Raw genomic sequence first — 21,051 nt, forward strand, 5'->3', positions numbered from 1 at the left:
TAAGAAATGCTATACACCCGACGTGTCGTTAGAATAGGATTATTGATGGGATTTTGAAATTGAAACCCATTAGCCTGATACATTGTCGTTGATAGACTGAGCAATTTTTATAAGTGATCCTATTTACAAGCTATCAAGTTGTTATTGATGTTAAAGGTATAATAACCTTACTGAATTGATTTACAGATAAATGATTAGAAAACAAGAGTACAAAACAATAATGTTTTGTTTTGTACACATATGTAATGATATTGCTTGATTACAAGTTTAGATACGATTATAAATTATTGTTTATAAGAAATTAATAAAATCATTCTTTCTTTGGAAAGAAGAAATAGAAAGGTATTTATAATAACAAATAAAAACGTCAGAGACTAGCTGTATACACGTCGACGCGCGCGTACAAAATGCATACAAATTGACGCGCGCGTACACATTTAATACAAATTGACGCGCGCGTACACATTAATACAAATTTACGCGCGCGTACAAAACTGTTTCATCAGAGTTGGTACGCTTGCGTCTAGTTACGCGTGCGTACAAATATGAATAACCTATGTACACTTATAGAATGGGTAAAACTTACTTACACTTAAAACTTACACTTACCGTAGTAGGTTAACTTTAGACAAAATAATGATGCGTCCTATATGAATTTAGTTTGCAATTCTCCTGCAAAATAAATTAAAAATTAAACACATTAAAAGTAGATCAAGGTCTAGACAAAATGTCAATAATCAATATAATAAATCATAACACTATATGTATTAGGTTATCAAATCAAAACGTAGTAGCCCTAATGGTCAGTTCTACCTTTAAACTGTTTTTTTTTTGCGCGACTCCTACATGATATAAAACATTATCAGACCTTCTTGTAAGAAACAATTATGCCAATGTCTAAATAATGTACAGCTCAGTAATTAGGTCAAATGTTGTTAAATAAACGCATAGGATGTGTTGTGGTCCAGCACGACAATACAGGAAGGAATTTAGCTTTATTGTTGACAATATGAAAAGGTACGTGTAAAAAAAAATTGGCCTCGTCGTAATGACGTAATCAACAAAAATGATCCAATAAGAGAACGGTAAAATTAGACAGCGGTTTTACTTAAGTGGTCTTGATTTTTGTGTTAAGATTAAGTAGTTGTATCCTAACAGAACTTTAAGGGGTTTAAGGGTTTTAGTTGCTAAGGAAATAGTGTCATAAAAGCAAGGTATTAAATATTCCTGGTATTTCTATCAATATTCATGAAAACGTCCATTTTTTGACATGATTTTAAAGCTTGGCTTATTAGCAATGCACATTTCAAAATTTAAACTTAATATTGAATTTACGCGAGGGTAATAAAACCAAGGAAGAGTAAAGTATTATTTTTTGACACACTTATTTTTATTTTCAAATATCTCGTTTCCGTACCAGCTTTACCCTAGACACAGTTATCGCAAAAAATGTGTTGGGTAGGAACCTGAACGGGCCCAATGATAGTAGCGCGTATCATCGGTACTACACGCGCATTCAAATAATGATGATGATAATGTAACGGTTGTACGCGCGCGTCAACTTTGTTGATGAAGTCACTACTGAACGACCGCGTACGCTTGATAAAGTTCCCTGTGTTTCTCATATCGAACTTGGAATAATGTTTAATTATCAATGAGAGAAGTAATATCTGAAAGTAACAAAACTAGGTCGGCTTCTCATTTTGATCAATGAGATTGTGAATTATGCCATTTTAATGTGTTGTGTTCGGTTCTCACGTGACACTAGTTATTTCACTGCATCTTTTTTAGGTTACGCTCCTTCAGTAACCGTATCGCGCGCTCACCGATCGTCTGCAACTGTGACATGACCGTCACTTTTTCCTATACTAAATGTGTCACAATGAGAGGTGCAGGCGAGCTTCGAAATAACATAAAACTAGTGAAATAGAACGTTCCTACATTCAATCATGATTCTTGATATGATGAGCTTTATTCGAAAGAATCGTAATATTTCATAGAATTAAAAGTCAAATATTCAATCAAATCTGTAAATCTCCCGGCAACTATAGGCTAGAGTGGGCGGATCAAACATTTATAGTGGTATTATGTACAATCATGCCAAACTATAAAATTTGAAGAAATTGTTTATTTTGGAAATGGAAAATAAGAATATTTCATTTCAACATCTATATATCAGCACTACCAAAATATATGTTTTTCTTTTTTATATAAAACATCTACGTCTGGTAATTTATTTTTTTAACATTACGGTATAATAAACAATGATTAAAATAGGTCGAAAGATACAATCACAACAAACTCCGGTATAACTACATAATCCAACAAACACATAAATAACAAACGTCTATATAGTAGTGATATGCTCAAATATGGTAGTGATATGCTCAAATATGGTAGTGATATGCTCAAATATGGTAGTGATATGACATCATTCTGTCCATATATATAGGCACATCACATTTTTTGTCACATAAAGTTTGATAGTGTAGACAGAGCTTTTAATATTTCAAACTTTGCTTTGTATATGAAACAAACTTAAAGAATATTTCCGTTTTAAGATCATTCGAAAGACATCGTTTATAAGACCTCGTCCCCACTTTGCACGTGTGAGGACATCCGAGTATTATATTTCGGAAACCCACGAATCCAAGTTGATACATATTATACCGTAATCGCCCATATCCACACAACAACCTGTTACGGCGAAACCGTAAACCACTGGTAATAATGTGAAGATAAAGAAAAACAAATTAAGATATTATAATTATTTAATTCTGTTCATAATATTAAATATAGGCCCAGTAGGCCTATTTACTAAAGTTTTATAAATTCTTACTACGCGTTTTAAAATGATTTGTTTTAAATAAGTCCAGGGTGCTGCTTGACATACGCCATCCTTCTTTTTGCGGCTTATCATTTGGCGCGCGCGTGGAAAAACTGGTATTGATCGCGCGCGTACATACATACATACGGGAGGCCTGAATATAAGCCACTGCAGAAACCTATAGCTTATGTCGATGAAAGATACTATAAAGCCTAATTTTCTGCAATTATGAAAACTGAAAATGAAATAAAATTAAATAACGTGTTAGCAAGCGAAACAATATCAATTATGTATCCTTAATGAAGGTCATGAAATATAACATAAAAACTTGATTATTTTTTTCTGTTTCAATTTTAATCAAAATTTTAAAATATGCCTAAAGTGAAACACATTTGAAGTAATGATATCGACTAATTAAATGCATCGAAATCAGATTTGTCTTTTTGACTATTTATCTATTTACACGATGGGTCTATAATAGTATAGGCCTACGTGAATATCGTTGCCGTTGCAACTACAATCTAAAGACACGTTGTCGTTAAAAATTGAAGTATAATGACGGGATGACGTTTTGTCGATTCACATCGGCAATCATGTAACAGTTAACAGGTTTTCATATCTCATTCTATTCACATCAAATGTGAGAGGGCTGGGGGAAATCACTTCAATGTCATCGAAACTTGACTGTCTCGACGATAAACCCGAGGCCTCTCCCTCCCAAGTGGATACTTGTATCGTTATAAGCGAGTCGCCGGCTTAGCGCTTTATTCTCCTTTCCGAATCTAATTGCTTAACGATAACTCATTTGTATTTTAGTAGCTAGCCTCCCGTGGCGTTCCTCATCAGAGTTGTTACCAAGCGTTTTCAGTGGTTGTCTTGGCTAGGAGATTTGAAAGGGGTGAGGGGGACGTCTCAATGCGACGTATTATTTCGATCTGATGATGATTCATAGTTGCGCGCGTCACTATAAGGTTATCGTCTGCTGTTTCAGCAGATTGATAATTGTACAGTACATTTTATAGTTTTTTGTTTATTTTAAATTCATCAATATATATTTCTTTTATTAAAGTATGGGTTTTAATCATAGAATAACGAAATTACTTGGGATAAATTTCTATTTAACTTTTCTATATTGTCCAAATCGTTATTAGGCCTATATCGCAACATTAGGAAATTGGAAAACATAGTTCTGTTGTCATTTTTAAGTTAAGTTTTGTTTATCGATAACTAATCAGACTTATTCTAAATTTTAAATAACAATACTTTGTATATCTAAAACAATTAAGATTATTTGTTTCGCTTTATTTAAATTCATATTATATTTTTAATAGGCCTGTGTCGCAGCAATTATTTTTACCAATTACCACCATAATTAAGCTGTCTATATTAAGTAACAATATAATTGTTAGTTATTATCACTTTGAATGTTTCATTATAATCAAACATTTTAAGCAAAACTCTATCATACATAATGCTCATGTTATTAGATGTATCATTACATTTCACACTGTCCTTAACATACGAAAATATAACAAAAATATGGTATTGATAAGGATGATGAAATGAAGAAGAAAATGTGATACTCCAATTAGGCCTTTTAACTTGAATGTAAATTGTTACTCTTCATAGAAAATAGAAAACTCACTGCAACTATCATTAAAGATAAATTTGTTCCGTTTCACGAAACGAAATACGGTGCCGTTTTGTTGAAATGGCCAAATCATGCTTTGTTCTCACTTGGACGTAATCGCAACGCAAGTGATTTGACCAATCACGACGCGATTGAAAATCATCGTACGCGTTGTGATTGTTCAAAATTGCATTGCGCTACGTCTACTTACTAGTATTGTAAGAGCTTTACGCCGTTTTTATTATCGATATTGGTTTTTTAAAAAGGATTTATTTAAATATTGTTATACATGTCCATACATAAATATATTATTATCTACCAAAACCATTTATTGTTATACATTTCCATACATAAATTTCTACATAAACCATTTAGGCTTTAAATTGTTTTCTTTTGTTTGTAATACTTTTATCGTAATCACCGTATGCTTTTCTGTATTTTAAGATTTCCTTTAGAATGGATAGAGTTTAAACGCTAAGACAAGGCAGTAAGAAGTTAGGGGATAATTGGATCATCCACATTTAAGCTAAGCCGCAGAGTATCCGCTGAAATTATCCAATGTGGATTTAATACTAACCAAAGCAAAGACTGTTGTTACAAAGAATAAACATTTGAAAGACATTCGAATCAGCCGCTTGTCGCAACTTTATCAATTTCTGATTACCATCCCATACATTTGGCTTACTGCAGTTGTACTGCAGTAATGTGTGAATGCTATGTTGTATAATTGTTAAACCAAGTGGTTAATTACTGCAGTATACTGAAGCATACAGTGACATAACAATAAATTAGCATTTTGAAATGATTTCATTTTTATTTACTATCACTATATTTATTTATTATTATTTGGTTACTTTTAATATATGCAATGGCTTCTTCCTTATTGTGTGCTTAGGAACATTTGTATTACTAGGCTATCTATGAGGCAACCAGAATGCAAATTTAAAGTTTATTTACATGGTTTCGAATTTACCGCACCAACTTAAAACTATACTAATTTAAACTATAAATCAAAAATTAAACAATAGAAAAAAAACCCCCAAACATTAATTGCAAAAGTTACTATAACTGTTCGTTGTAGGCCTAGATTAAAACAATTAATGGTAAAATATAGAAACCAAGTATTTAAAAAAATAATAGTGAAAATGACTATTTTTTCGTAATTGATTAAATTCATTATTAAATATTGCTAAGCTTTTTTTAAATTTTAGTTATTTATTTCAACAATATTTTACGAGGGTGGTTCATCCAGCCGAAGCTGATCTTTTAAAAATACGTTTTTTCACCTTAATGCCCATGAATCCATTGCGACTAGTGACTTTCCTCTCACTACAACGATAGTTGAAAGTTTAGCATAAGTTATTAACATACAGACGAGATAGTTGGAGTTAGTTTAACGCCTGGACGTGGCAGCTAATCGCTGTTTACGCAAGTTAACTAAATCCACCGTACAACACACGCAATTACTGATCAATAGTGACAACTAGTAAAATCCAAAAATTGCTATTCGAATCTTTCTTTATTTGTCCAAATCCAAAGTATAAAAAAGAAGGAAAAAAAAGCACGAAATTCACAACGAAAGAATATGAATAAAAAAAAGAAATTCCTGTTCTAGTCTTTCTCTATTTGTCCAAATCCAAAGTATAAAGAAGAAAAGAAAAAAAAAACACGAAATTCACAACGAAACAAGTACAATTTTAAAATGACTAGCCGAGTCTTTCCCTATGGTTCAAATCCAAATTATATGAAGAAAAAAAAAACACGAAATTAATAACGATTAAGTACAATTTAAATTACTAGCCGATTCTTTCCTTTTGGTCAAAATCCAAAGTAAATGGAGAAAAAACCACGAAATTAATAACGAAAAGGATAAGAATGAAAGGAAGAAAAATACGTGGCCAAAAAAATCCACTATTTAATAAGTTAAAAAAAGAAAAGAAAAAAATATGCCCCACTAGCCCCCATAAGTTATGGGCATGCTGAAGGATGATTTAACAAAAATTATTCAAGTAAGTAAACCTAAAATCAGTAATGCTTAAATATATTCGCTCCTTTCAAAAACATTTCTGGAAACTTATGGAATAAATATGTTTTACTTAAGCTTGATTAATATAAGTACTAGGTTGTCTTTCATCATGGCATCATGCATTTTGTGAACCATTTTGTGTTAGAACGCTTCCGATAACGATATAGTATTCATACCGTTTTATCGTTACGAAGAACAATACCGGTAAGAAAACCCATGGAGAGATAAGTTAATTTCTCCATGGTAAAACAGAATGGAAACGCATTAAATCAGAGAAGTAATAACATCATTATAAATTAACTGCTCTATTATATGTTTACGTTACTAGATAATCATCAGTAAAATAAAATGTTATGAACTAAAGTGAATCTATCATTCAAGCATATACATAACTGTACAATTGATTATAAAGATTGCCAGAGAGGTACTTTCAAAAAGTACCTTAAAAAGATGTTATCATAAAAAATACTTCTTTCATTTGTTTCGATTAGAAAGACAAAGAATACAGAAACAGAAAAAATGCAATAGCGTGGGTCGATACCCTTCAAAAGTTTCTGGCAAAATAAAAATTGAGTGTAATTAAAGCTGACTACATACAAAGTATACCATTACTACATACTCTTATTTACATTTACCTTTGACTGTAACTTTGTCTGAACTAATGAACCTGCAAACATGATGTGACGTTATGTAAAGGCAGCCGAGAAAACGAGTTGGAACGCGTTGGAGCAAGTTGACGCGTTTTGATGTAAACGGCATCGTCAATGACAATTTGATGATTTACTAATAGCATTGTTTTTTTCATTACATATATTGTATTATCTATTGTTATATTGGTTTATTGTTTTTCTTTTCAAATTCTCTCCATTCTTAAAGACTGTTATAAATAAATATAAAATTGCAAAAATATTATTGTAAACTCTAAAGAACGTCCGCTCATTGCGCCATTTCGCGCGCTTTTTCTTTTGAATACTTCAATAAATCACGGAGAATGTAAATGGTAGGTAGGCCTACTGTATTGAACTATTTCCGGGGTGATGCAGTGATGTTTGAATTGTCTATCATGATCTAGCAAGCAAGCTTTAAATGTAAAATTCCTAGAAGAGTTTGTTTTTATATTAATTAGGTATATGAACATTGTTCTTTGATGTGCCAATCATTCCACCCTTAACGATACGATAACTTTTTCCAGAAAAAATGGCCCATAGAAGCTCAATAAATCAACTTTAAACAAAGAAAGAGAGATAGAAATAAACATTTTTAATGTTAACATGGTAATTCTGAGAAAAAGTCACAAAATACACAAGCGAAACTACTACTGCATTACTATCTTCAGGGTCAGATGCCTAATAATTCCTCTTAATTGTACACTTTTCATTGAAAATAATAATTTGGTCTTTTAAATTATTTTGTTTCTAGACTTTCAGTATCTTAATGTTTTAAAAAACGCATTAATGTTTTTATCATCAATTTCTAACGATCCTCTTTGGAAAACAATGGTTTCTCTTGTTTAACCTGTGATGCATAATGTTATCTCATTTAAATTAATCTTGGTTCCCCATTGGGCGCAACGTATACGCGCAACGCGCAACACAACCAATTGTGATCAATCACAGGCGACGGTCATCCGAACAGTCGTTTTTGATTGGTCAAATATTTTACGTTGCGCGCATGCACTGCGTCCCAGTGGATATCTCTTTTTCAATACCGATTTAATCCGAAATTAATTTTTGAACAATTTGCTTTTGTACTTTATTATAATTTCGATCATTGAAACCGGAAGACGCCAAATTAATGTCAAAATTCTTCCAACAGAAAAGAAATCGATTCAGTTCAATGATCTTTTTACGAATTTTTCTGTATTTGATTATTATTCATTCTTGTGTCGCAGTACAATATAATATAGTTTTACAGACTCTCAATTTGATACTAAAGTACTTTCATTACCAACAAAAATCATTGTTGACTTAAGATAACAGATCAATGCATATTATAGTGTATTCAAATACCCATTAATATCCTATGTTTTGCGTATATCAGCGTGTCACACATTGCCACCTGTTGATTTTACGTATGTTACTTTCAGAGTAAACAGCATAAACCATTTATAGAATACTGCATTATATGCAAACATGTATTTTCGATACGCTGAGGCTAAAGTTCTAGGTTTACACAGTTTTAATGATCGCTTTGTTAGTTTAGCCTATTATGGTAACAATATAATTATGCATAAACGAGTCACATTAAATAGTATGCTTTGTTTTCTTATAAGGATATAGGCCTACGCATACTTATTATGTTTGTTTGGTTGTAGATATACAATCATAAATCTCTATCTTTCAGCTGGTGAATTTCCACGCTTTTTATTGCGTTGATTTTAATAAAGGCATATGCTTTTGTACTTTTACTTTGTCGTATAAGGAACACAACTTTATCATATTTAGAGAGTAATACATATACTTAATAATAATAAGTAATACGTATACTTAGTATTGTGATTGGTAAGAGAGAAGTGTAACCCGTTCCCAAGAACTTAAAAATATGTAACAACTTTATGGTTATCAGCACCCGGCCGGCAAGTTTTAAACTCTACAAATGGACGGGTTTGTTTGTTGCCAAGCCGAATTATACCGAATAAGAGGAACTTCACAATTAAATTGTGTACCAAAACAGAACGCTCTCAAAACGAACTTTGAAACAAATTACATTTTCCTTTTTGATTCTAGATAAAACATTAAATTTATTGCATAATGTAACCAATTAATATTTGATAGAATACATCCTCAGAAAATTAACGTGCAAATTTATTCTATAGCTTCAATATTGTGTCAGAATATATATTGCTAGTAGGGACCATTAGCACAATTAATTCTGTAACCTCTTTCCTTCAACGCTAGTTTTTCTATAACAGTTTGTAATTACGGAAATATCTACTTCCTTTTAGATACTCCGTTGGATTGTCAACGGCAACAAAATCTCAAATCGACTAAAATAGAGAAAATAAAATGAATGAAACGTTGATGGCATGAGAATAAAGCTTGGTTCCCACTAAGACGCAACGCAAGGACGTAGACGCAACGCTAAAGCTTGGTTCACACTAGAACGCAACGCAAGGACGTAAACGTAACGTAAGAGAGTTTACCAATCACAAGAATTCGAACTTTCACTTGTCATTGGTCAACACGCTTGCGTTGCGTTACGTCCATGCGTTTTGTATCCAGTGGGAACCAAGCTTAACAAGTTGACCTATCATAAGCGATTGTTCGAATAATCCATCGCTTGTGATTGGTGAAATCACTTACGCTGCGTTACGTACTTGCGTTGCGTCTCTAGTGGGAACTAACCCTGCATCAATTACCAATTGTGATGAAAATTCGGTAGTTCTAATTAACTACAACCAAAATTACACAGTAGTTCAGTATTAGGTTTAAAAGTTTTTACAGTAGTGTGTTTGGTTCCATGATTTAAGTTCGTTATGAGGGGAGTTCTGAAAAAATGTTCTTTACTTTCCATAAAACTTTTGATTTTCTTTTAACATTTTGAGCTAGGAGGAGACAAGAAACGAAAGGGACAAAATTATCCAGTTTTAATCTGTGATAGGTTGCAGAGGATAACATCAATGGAATGATGATATTCAACGTGGAAAGTCTTTAAAACTGCTAATTGTAATTCTTGATCTTGTATATATAATTAAAAATAACAAAGCAAAACAAAAATATTGAATTGAACATTGAAAGAATATTGTGGTTCTCTGTGTTATGTTTGCTTTCTCCGGCAGACAGCAGCCGGGTAAAGTCGATTTGAATTTGTTTTAAAAGTTGCCTTAACAAAGAGAAACGGGGATGAAAGTATTCCGACATATGAAAGTAAAATATACCATGAATTTAACTTAAATAATAGAAACAAGGAAATGGAAAACAATTAATTTTAATAAGCTATTATTATAAGATATCGTGTGCTCTATAAAAACTAATTAAGTGTAGTTGTCTTTAAATAAACCTTTAATTAATATCCAATTTAAGTCTCGTAAAACTCGGAGATATACTTTCTTTCTTTTCTTTGATAAAGAAACTAGTAAAGTTATGTATATACCGTGTAATAACACGCGTAGACTACATCTGTGTAAACTTTATTTCTTAAACATTAATTTTATTTAGATAAAACAAAAACAAAAACCATACTAATACAAAGAAAGCATTATTATAATGGACCCCATTGTCTCACAGGGCCCAGAAGAAAATGCATAATTAAAACATTACAGCAATAATAAATTAGATTTGAAAAAATATAAATAAATAAAAATAAGTATGCATATTAATTAAGAACAATTCGTGATTATTAGACTTCAACTAACAATATATGTTTTTTAAGCAAAACAATAAAATGGTCTATGCACATTGTACAAGTTTTAACTCAGAGAAATATATATGACCGCAGTTGCTTCATCCAGGTTTTTTTTTAAACGGGGCTCATGCTTAAAAATATAGTCATTAAATAAAATGTCAGTGTTTTAATAATGTACATAATTTTTTTTGTCCGCCTATGGAATCATGGGATACTGTGACCAATAAAAGTGAAAATAATTGTTTTTTTGTATTGAGTTTTCCATGTTGAGGTACATACTCCATCAGTGAGTTACTTTTTGTCTACTATTTTGCTGAAATCATAAATATTATTATCCAAATTATACGAACATGTCACCAGTTGTTTTTGCGATACCAGCAGGTTTACAGTAGAGCCTATGGTATATCAGATACAAAATATTTATACTATTTGAATCAAGTAATTGTGGTCTAAACAGGCTTAAAAATGTAAAATTCGGAAGCTTTCAATCGAAATAACAAAACAATTATTAATATATTGTAACTTCATAATTATATTTCACATATTATTTATGAGGTTACTTGAAATGGTGTAAAATTAATTAACTAATATTTGTATTTCATATACTGCAAATAGTTAATTTACAACATAAAAACAAGAGAAAAATCATTGACTTACTTTCTTTAAAAGCGTCACGGCAGAATGTAGGTCTAACTAATCGGTAATGGCCGGTAAGGATGGCTACGAGTCCCCAAGCCTAACACATTCACATAAGCTACCGCGACAGCGAGGCAGCACGGAGTCGAACGGGAACACTATATCTGCTAACTATTTCAAACTGTAGGTGGCGACGCCTATAAACTTAAAAATGCTAATAAAGAAATCGAACGCAATTGGACAGCCAGGGACCAGCAAACTTAGTAATTACTTAGTTATATATTTCCTGCAGTCGTATACAATATAACCATTTATTACTAAGTAGACCTGATTTTCCTTCTTCGTTTCAACAAACGAAAAATTGTTATCATTTAATATGCCTAATCAACAGAACCAAATCTTAGCACATTTTTTTTTTAACTTCTCACAATCTGGAATAAAGAAAGCAGAGTATTCATAATGCCACTGTGAAACAATCTGTATTTTCTGTAGAGATACTTAACGAGTTGCAAACTGGTATAAACCATTTTCTTCCCTGGGCTAAAACTCATACGTCTACCTCATTTGCATAATAAAACTTTATTGGAAATAGAGGGCGGTAGATTGAATCGGGTCATCATACTTGGTACTATGTTGAACATTTTTTTGTTCAACTGTTCCAGATTTGTAGGCTTGGTTTCCTTAATGAAACAGCGTGTTTTGTTTCTACTAATATTATCGCATGTCTAATGTACGGTAAGGTAAATGTAGAACTTATTCTATTAATTTTACAAAAAGAGAGTTAATACTAAAATGGAAATTTAGTGACATTGTGGTCCACACATAGTGTAGATACAGTAAGACAGTTCAAAAATATTTACTTTCTCGAATTAGATTAATTTTTCATTGTTTTTAGTACATACTTGACGACGATGATCAACATGTTTATGATGTGCTTCTGCAAACTTCTAAAATTAACTAAATATTCCATCTTCCTTCTGTATTCATTTTTGTTTTGTTTTTTGGTGGAAACAAATTTTCTTTTATCTTTGTGTGTGAAATGTCCCCTCATCTTGGTTTCCATTGGATCAGCAAAGCACTCGTTTAAGTGTAATCACTTATTAAGATAAAATACGCCATGTCCAACTGTATTTGTGTATTGTAAAACAAACTATAGTTTAGCAACTTGCTCGCTTCCAGCATAATTCATCTCATTGTCTTCTCCATGCAAACTGACAGGTTTGGCCGATTCTTTACGAAGTTCCTGATCACTGGCGAATCATTTACTTTAATTTGCTCGAACACTCGGTAAATAACAATAATTGAAATTTAAAGCTAGCTTGTCGAAAGTAATATTTTAAGAAAATAATGGAGCACTTACTTGGATGAAAATCACACTTTGGATAATAACAAGACTCAACAGACAGTCAAACGGTAAAGATTGTTCATTGATATCTACATATCTTGTGTTTTAAGCGTATTTATATAGGGATTATGCTGTTTAAAAGCGTAATGATAAATAAGTGTTTAGAAAGATAGATGGAAAATCTGGATTATCACTTGTTTTAGCTGTTTCTAACGGAAAGAGAGAAACTCGAAAACGCCCACCGATGATACATAACAATAATAAACCATGTTTTTCACTAGGCGAATATTAATATTATTCACGTGAATCGCTTTCGCTCTGAGTGATTGCGAATTTTTCGCGCTTTAAAAATGGATGGAAGTTCAATGAAAAATATACGCATGCGCATTAGATAACGCTTTCGATTCGCGCGAACAATTTCGTATAGTGTAAAACAGGCTTTATAGAAAAGAAGATTGCCGTTAGATGTTGAATTGTTTAGTTGTGAATGATTGAAAGAAATTTTTAAACAAGTTTTTAAATTTTATTTTTGTTGGTTTTTCTTTGTTTCTTTTTAATGTGACCAAAATGTAATTAATTTTTTACATCTGCAGATGACTATTATTTGTTATTATGGTTTTCGTAGTGATGTGTTTACTATTTTAAGGCTCCTATTGATATACCTATAGTTTGGTTAATCTTGTTAATTTATTTAAATTCTTACCTAATTGCCTTACGTCACTCTACACTTGCCTGCATTAACGAGTGAAGTTAAGTTAGTTAGTTTTAAACATTTGACTTTCCATTGACAATAACAACAATTAAATAATCTATTTATAGTTGGTGATGTTTTTTTTTATCGCATTTAGTTTATTTTATACGGTATACAAATATGATAAATTATTTTTTAACCCACCTGATGATAGGCCTAAATTCCTTCTTTTCCACAATAATATCCCCTTTTCTCCAACAACTACGCGACCTTTTTGGTGTCTTTGTTCCCGTTAGTTCATCAGGGAAATCATTTTGTGAATTTCAGATCGTAAAGTGTCAATTGAATTGGAAAACATTGGTGTTTTCTTGCACGTCCCCTCATTGTGTCCTTGGCTGGTAAATCAACCCTATGTTATCCCACTAGTGTTGTAACATAAAGTAGGTTACACGGGACCTATGTTTGTTAGCCGTAATAATTGCGTTCTCCCAAAGCGCCTACTGGATAACAAGGCCTGTATTAGGTAGTTGTTGATTTGCGGTAGAGTTATTACTAGGCGAATAAATATTTTTACCTTGAAATGAATTATAAATCAAAAGAAGATTATGGGAAACAAATTTGGAATGAGAATTTAAACGTATATACTATTTTCAATGTGATTTTAATTTAATGAAATAATATACAATTTTAGTAAGATATATTTTACTTAAAATTATAAATTCGTTCATTTGGAAAATATTAAAATTAATTAAAAATTATGGAAATGAATAAAAAAAAATAAAGGCGACGAAAGACATTACTTTTATTTTTATATAAAAAAAAAATAAATTAAATTACCGGTATTTTGGATTTAAAAACCAAGGACAACGTATTCTATATTGTAAAATCTGTAGAAAAAACTATTAAAATATGACTAGATAGTATAGGCCTACAAATAGTATATTTTATAATAGTTTTTTTTAACATTATTTTTTAGATGGAGAGAAAGAGTTAAGAAAACTTGTAGACATAAACCCTGTAAATATATTAGTTAATGATGAAATAAGTGATACTGATACTTACGAACTTAATAGTTTGACCCTTTATTCCTGGGAAGGGTCCTTTTCTAAAATTATGTCACAGAAAGTGTTAACTTAAATAAAGTATGCATTTAGAAAGGACTAAAATAATTATTGAATTGAAATGTGGTAAATAAAGTGTCTCTTAACTTATGTAATAAAGGAGTCAACGCCTAAAAATGTAGTTCACACCGATAAGTGTTTGCGCCCTTCGGGTAATATGCCACCCCGGGGAATAATATCCGAATCCAGTTTGAATCTGCCATCAGCCTATACGTGGTCTATTTCTACAAACAATCTCGTCATTGAAGAACGAATTAATCAAAATTGGCCAAAAACAATTTATACAATTTTGCATTTACGATGACAGCAACGATTATCGAATCCAAAATCAACGCAGACACTATGTGCCGTTTGATTATAGTTAAAAACACGTAGTTTGAGAGATATTATACCTAGAAGCAACTTGTACCAATTGGTCTTTGGCTTCATAACCCTTTAGTTATTCATGGAATAATTGCTGGACATAATTGACATGTGAATTATCGATTGGAAAAATGATGGATGTTCTCCTTTTATAAATCTCAATTTTAATGAGGATATAAGCCAACACGTCTTAATCGTCTTCACAAAAAAAGTGATGGCATTTGCTAATATTTCAAACCAGTATGCTCACTATTTCACATCTAGAGTATGCGATAATTTATCAAAAGAATAAGACACATAAGAATAAGACAAGAATAAACACATACAAAATATACATGGAGTCATTATGATGACGTCATGACATTGGGGGATGTGTCAATATTTTACTGGAGATGAAATGCAATATGGGTGCCACAATATGGGTTTACCTCTAAGTAAATAGTTTGGTTCTAGTCGTTGGAAGTTTCTTGAAAATTGCATGCTATAAAGAAGAAATTCAGATTGGTGTGTTCATCATTTGTATTACCGAAGCTTGGTTTTGATTGGATGATGTTAACAGGAAGGGTCTTTATTAGGAATACTCTCAGTAATTATTTCCGAATAATTCTTTTCAACTATAGCTCATTTCATAGATAGTTAATAGTTTCAACTACAATATAGCTCACTTCTGAAAAGTTTCAGCAATCTTTAGAAGTTCATTTATGCAAATTGTTTATTTTGCATATTATTTTGTATTTCTTTTTTATCACGTGAGTGCAATAAGGGCAAATCACTTTTCTACGAGAATTCCTGTATGTCTCCGGAAGTTAAACAGTTTTGTAAACTACAGTAGATGTTTTGGCCACTTTCCGTTTATGTAATTATTAGATCAACGTACTTTAGTCAAGGTCCTTACAACCCGGAGGTCAGGCAATGACCCCTGTCTATATACTATAAACCAGCCGTCCAGAGAGAGAGAGAGAAGTCCGTCGTGATAGCCTTTACAGCCCACTAACCCAGATTTCGTTGTCATCTTCAATTTCGTGATTTTCCGAGGGTATAAAGCGTGTTATTATGCCAGTTAGAGGTGCGACCTGATTCTGGAAATAAATATTTGATGCTCATTTATTAACCTAGATTCTAGAAAGGAGTGTAGCCTCTAGTTATGAATGACCACGTTTCTCTACTTTTAAAGGAACCAATTACAACACAGAGAAAATTAAAACGAAGAAAAAAGGGCCAGTTGTGATTTAAGAAGTATGTAAAAAAAAAGAGGAAACATTCTAAAAGTTTACTAACGTACAATTACTTTCTAAGGTGTGGTAGCTGTCGAAATGTTGCACATTAGTTTACACGTGGCGGATATTTAATCGACATGCCGTAGTAAGATGATGTTATGTATGTACTTATGTATTAATGTTACTAAGTTGCGATCTGCCTTGTCATGTTTTAGTGTAGTAAAATAAAACTGTTTAATGTTCATGAACTATTACCCCATCACTGGTAGATCTATGCTGAAAATACCATCAATTAATTAGGAGTGGATTTGTGGCTTGGTGGTTATGATGCTTCGCTACCACTCCAAGGGTCCTGGGTTCAAGTCCCGTCACATGTCAGGATTTTTTCTAAGGACAAAATTACAACTCCACTCCCAAAGATTTGTAATAATAGAGCATCTTGTGTATATGTTTGTCTTGTGAACCTCTGAGGGTCCCTAATGATCGGCAATTGATCACCCTCATTAAATTCAATATGGGAAAATTAGCCCGATAGTTAACGTCCAAATATCATGAACTGAAAAAAATAAATGAAATGAAACTCGAACACACGACGAGTTCATAGACCTCAACTAATAATATTAATAATCATTAATGTTGATGTGGAAAGTGACATTAGTATTGAGGCGCATATAAAAATGGTGTCTATAGAAAACGATCTATATCTATATTTTTGTTTTGTTTTGATAGGCGTTGTATTAATATGATGATAGTATGAATTCGGAAATTTTGCTCACATAACAGAACTTTTGTGTAACAATCCTTGAAACTTTAGAAAATTAGATATAAGTATAAACAATTATTAAAAATGACACAGATACTTGACTCATATTTCCAAGAAATTGAACAACTAATATCTCTTGTTAGTAACAGATAAAAAAATAGTTATTTTTACAAATTGTCTAGGCTGCACAATTTAACAAACATTTACCACACGAACAGGCGTACGCCGCCACGGGGAATATGCTGATCTGCACGCGCTGCTTTAACGATACCTAGAAAAGTTTCTCCTGCCTACGGGTTACACAAAAATATACCATGTCTTGATCTACGGGTTGATCTGATTTTGTTTGTCGGTCAATATACTTTGTAGGGTTGGTCCAAGAGTTTGCCACCTGACCAATGCCTCAGACCACCGGACATTGGTGGAACTGATGATGGACGAATCTCTGTGGCTTGGGGGTTAGGTTTGGGGTTTTAAATGAATAATATGAAGTCATGTTTAACCAAAGGCACCAGTTATTTGATTTGATTAATATTGTAGACGAATTCAAACTGACTTCAATTAATCATTTTATTTAAACAAATATATAGGCCTAAACACAGACCCAATGAGACCCCAAGACTCCGTCACAATCCAACAAGTTACAGTTAAAATTTAGATTTATAAACCCAAGCTAAAAATCAATATTTCCAAGCAACCTATAGTAACTTGTTTTAAAAAGTTGGACAGAAAAAAAATTCTTTTATTTATTTGTATTTATTGTAGTATAGGGACTATTGTAAAGATAAATATAAAACAACGAAATAAAAAAGTATCACATTACAGTAGTAACTAATTTTGTCAGTAAATTTAATATTTAAGTGTTTAGATGTAGAGACATTTAGAAAAAATATGATATATTTATGAAAAAGATGGATTGTGCGTATATATTTTTACGAACATCCAATTAATTGATTAAATTGTTTTGATCAAATCGTATGAAAGATAGGACATATAGGATAATAAACAAAAGTCAGAATAATAATAGAATATAGGTAGATGTATTAAATAATTGTATGATATGATAAAGTGACATGCATAAATGTAGTGGTTAACACCACGAAAGAAAAAGAAAAGTTTAGTCTGTTTCTTATTGGTAAAAGTTTAGTTTTAAACTTTTTGAAACGAAATAATATTTCAGAAGAACAACTTCGTTTAGTTTGTATAAATTGAATGGTTAAGTTACAGAGTAACCAATTGAATTAATAGTTATAAGCCTAACTTGAAATGTGAAAGTTATATAAACCAAATGACTACTGACACCTGTCAATCAAATTATGATATGTGGTGTCAATATATTAAACAAGTTTATGACAACTTCAACCCATCTGTTTCCTCTCTAAAGCCCTGTCTACACTATCAAACTTTATGTGACAAATGATGTGCCCATATATGGACATGATTATGTCATTTCACTACCATATTTGGGCATATCACTACCATATTTAGGCACATCACACTTTTTTTGTCAAACTAGTATGATAGTGTAGATAGAACTTTAAGTTTTCAGATTTATTCGTTTAACACTGTGATAAAATTGTGATACGGTGTTGCTAAACAACCATGATTAAACATGTGTTCACATTCATTCTGAAAGCATCTAGTTCGAGAATTCGTTAATTAAATTATATAAAACTTAAAGTTTTTAATTTGTATTTCTTTCTTCTTCTGTTTTTAAACGTTTAAAAAACTACCGTTACTTAATTTGCATAAATTTGCAAATTAGCTGTTTTGTTAATACAAGTTATATAAATAATAAATAACAATTTAAAATATATATAAATTGAAGTTTTAAGAATTTGTTTGATATAACATACAATAAATAAATTCCTTCAGAGATACATTCCTTCAGAGAATTACTTAATATTTTGTATTATTCGACAACAACATACAGCATTTGCGCACAACATTATGTGTAAATTTCAACAAATATTAAAATATTATCTTTAATTTGCACCATAATTTTTAAAATTTCTCAAATTTGTATTATATATTTTCAAATTAAATAAACCAAATTCGACAAATGTAATTAAGAAATTAAGAGAATACAAATTGATTAAAGATCGATTTTTTTTTTACAAGAATTCGAGAAGATTGAACCGATAAGAAAGTGTTACACGGCAGTGAGACCGCTCAGGTGACTGTATCAATTACAACACAATGTCTAAACTCTGCTGGAAAAACCAAAAAAGCCACGAAAATAAAATAGCACTTGATTTAATCAATTGAAAGTCATTAACGCCAGTTTAAAAACACTTAAAGATTCGGTAATAAATAAATGTTACACGAGTATAAATCTGTTCCCTCGGGGGAAGATGTCTACCGTTTAGAACAGTACTATACTGCTAGCGGAACACAAGTTGAATTTTCGTCGTGCGGCAAACACGTAAAACGTATTGTAGTATGGCCTAGTATTACTTTTCTAAGTCATCTGTATTTTATTTGCAGCATTATTTATTTGCGCATTAACTCAATTAATTAAGTTGATTTATTTAGGAAGAAGAAACTTTGATAGATCACGGTGGTTTGACTGTGTTGGCAAATAAGCTTTATCAGTTTCGATTTGCCTACGGTAATTGAAGATTTTCTTTTGTTTTCTGTAAACAATTGAATATAGGCTACTTGATGATGATGATGATGTTATTGAAGATTTTATTTTATTTTTCTTTAAAAAAATGAATATACTTAATGATGTTATTTGATTAATAAGTTTAAATCTTTTTCAGCCTAGGCTAGAAAGTTGGTATTTCAGCAGACTGCAAACAAAGTTGAAGCAGTACAGTATTTGGACATATCAATAAGTTTAAATAAATGGAATCAGCGTATTATTCTCAATATATTAGAATGTATACTAAAAAGAAACTTCTAGATATTTTATACATTTTAGGCATCCATTTTAAAGCCATTACTTAAATAAAATTAATGAATTATAATTGATTAATTAAATATAAATTGTGGTTCTTACGTTAGATTTAGAAACACTTTTATTGAATATCGAACATAATATTTTCGTTTCAACGCAAAGGTCGTTAAAATGTACAACTGATTCAATTTCTGTTTTGCACTGCTCATAATTACCTCAAACCCTTTCAAAATTCCACCCTATTATTCAAATTCTTTGTATTAAGAAAATGAAAAACAGATTATTTAAATATACCAATTGTATCATTAATTAGAACCATAGTAATTCCAGAATGTGTTTGTGGTTTTTCGATTGCAAGATAGTATAAATTTCGAATCTAGGCCTATGCTCGACAGCCCAGTATTGTGGAAAGTGGATGGGGAATTGTGTGCGTCCTTGGGTAGTGTTTAAACCTGTTGATATCGCGAGCCTAAATGAAAACCTTCAAAAGTGTTAAAATTGACCCATTTTGTTACAAACTGATATTTTAAAAGGTAAGATTTTAACACACCTTCTGTATTTTACTATCTGAATCATAAATTCCAATTAATCTTTTCAATTTAAATACCTCTAAGTTAGGCTAAGCAAAACGGTGCTGTCATGCCGTACCCACCGGTGGGATAATCACAAGTCTATGCATTACCACCGGTCTCCATTTTGTTGATATTTTACGTGACCGAAAATGCTGTTCAAGTCAATTCTTTAAATAATAAAACACATCGCTAATAGGTAATTTGTTAAGATAAATCACTAACCCCAATAAAACATTATAATTAATAGCGTAGACCATTCATTACCATTGTTAAAGGTCTCTTAATGTAATATATATTTCTAAAATAAGTAATGATGCGTTGTCGTTTGCCTTACAAATCAATGTCGTTTATCAAGAATTTATCGTATAAGATTTATTCTGAAACACGGTTACACGTATCGTTAAAACAAATAAAAGTACTTTTTAGTTGCATCAAACAAGTTAATTCGTTTATCGGAGATAAAAAACAAAATCTGATTTAGGCTAAATGTGTAGGCTAACTCACATTTCATACGAGGCCTTTAAATTTGTTGTAAGAAAAATCTATATTATTGTACTTCGTGTATTTCGTTACTCTATTGAAACAAAACACTCAATATGTGGTTACTATTCTAT

At 31.4% G+C, this 21,051-nt stretch overlaps 1 protein-coding gene across 1 annotated transcript in view; it reads right to left on the reverse strand.

Annotated features, from left to right (window-relative positions):
* The window catches only part of LOC144851791 (uncharacterized), a 75,149-nt gene that overhangs the window by 52,159 nt on the left and 1,939 nt on the right, over positions 1-21,051 (reverse strand). The window contains exon 2 of the mRNA XM_078709414.1: positions 610-672. The gene's annotated coding sequence lies outside the window, so the exon portion shown is untranslated. The remainder of the gene's footprint in view (positions 1-609; positions 673-21,051) is intronic.

The sequence above is a fragment of the Antedon bifida genome, chromosome 9, assembly GCF_963402885.1.
Source record: "Antedon bifida chromosome 9, ecAntBifi1.1, whole genome shotgun sequence".
Taxonomy (NCBI): Eukaryota; Metazoa; Echinodermata; class Crinoidea; order Comatulida; family Antedonidae; genus Antedon; species Antedon bifida.